Source organism: Ananas comosus, linkage group 14 (genome assembly GCF_001540865.1).
Source record: "Ananas comosus cultivar F153 linkage group 14, ASM154086v1, whole genome shotgun sequence".
Taxonomy (NCBI): Eukaryota; Viridiplantae; Streptophyta; class Magnoliopsida; order Poales; family Bromeliaceae; genus Ananas; species Ananas comosus.
Genome location: NC_033634.1, coordinates 11,523,844 through 11,525,071, shown reverse-complemented (window position 1 = coordinate 11,525,071; position 1,228 = coordinate 11,523,844).

Here is a 1,228-nt window from a genome sequence, read left to right as displayed (position 1 = left end):
GGACTTACTTGCTATCGAAAGCACGGTAGTTCTTGTGCTTCAGTCGTTTTCAGCTGTTTGCGCTTATCAAATTCGTAGATCGGACTTCGTTACTTGATCTAGAGTATTTGAGCAGTAGCCTAGAAATAAATTTATTATTTTTCTCAGAAGTCATTTGCCTAATGTGATCGAATGGGCCTCAAAATCAACAAAATTTCACATGTCCGTATGATCGTTCAAGTATTAACGTGTGTTAGAAATATCCATAATCCATGACATTTTATGATAGAAATTCTTTTATACTATATAAATATGATCTAATCCTTTGATTTAAAATTTAATTGTTATTATTACATTGTTTTATAAGATTTTTTTTCAAGCTGTTGATTTTGAGCCCTGTTCAACTAGGCAATAGTTCGTAATTCACTTAAATTTTATTTCTAGGTATCAAAGTGGTACTCTAGATTTTAAGTTTACGAGGACTCCGATCGATGATTCAAAAATGCGAGCAAGCAAAATGACGGCTCCGGAGCGTACGGAAGGCTCGTGTTCCAGATAGCTAGTAGCTCGCTTACTCTCTTATCTCTCTCTCTCTCTCTCTAATATATATATATATATATATATATATATATATCTATAGAGAGAGAGAGAGAGAGAGAGAGAGAGAGAGAGAGTTAGGCTGGTATACTATCAGTAGTACGGAGGCCTCTGTACTACCAAATTGTTTTCAATGATGTGGCTTCCAAATTGACGATCGGCTCCATTAAACTTGATCCACACTATAAAAAGTATTTGGAAACTAAATTTTTTAATTTTTTGGTATCATTTACCTATCAAACAAGTAGTTTAAAAATGAACGACTGAAAATAAAAATCTCATAAAAAATGATGATAAAAGACTTGAATTTAAGATCAGAGGTATTGATCTTACTTTAAATAGTGAAAAGAATTTTCTATAAAAATTTTATCAGATTTGGATTGTTTTACACCGTTAAATTCACAAACGCATCACATCTACCATTAAAATTGTCAATTTTGAGACCTTTTGATCACTAGCCAAATGATGTTAAAAAATTATGAAATTTAGTTTCCAAATATTTTTAATAGTATAGATCAAGTCTAACGGAGCCGATCGTCGATTTGGAAGCCACATCATCGAAAACAACTTGGTAGCACGGAGGCCTCCGTGCTACCAATAGTATACCAGCCTAGCTCTCTCTCTCTCTCTCTCTCTCTCTCTCTCTCTCTCT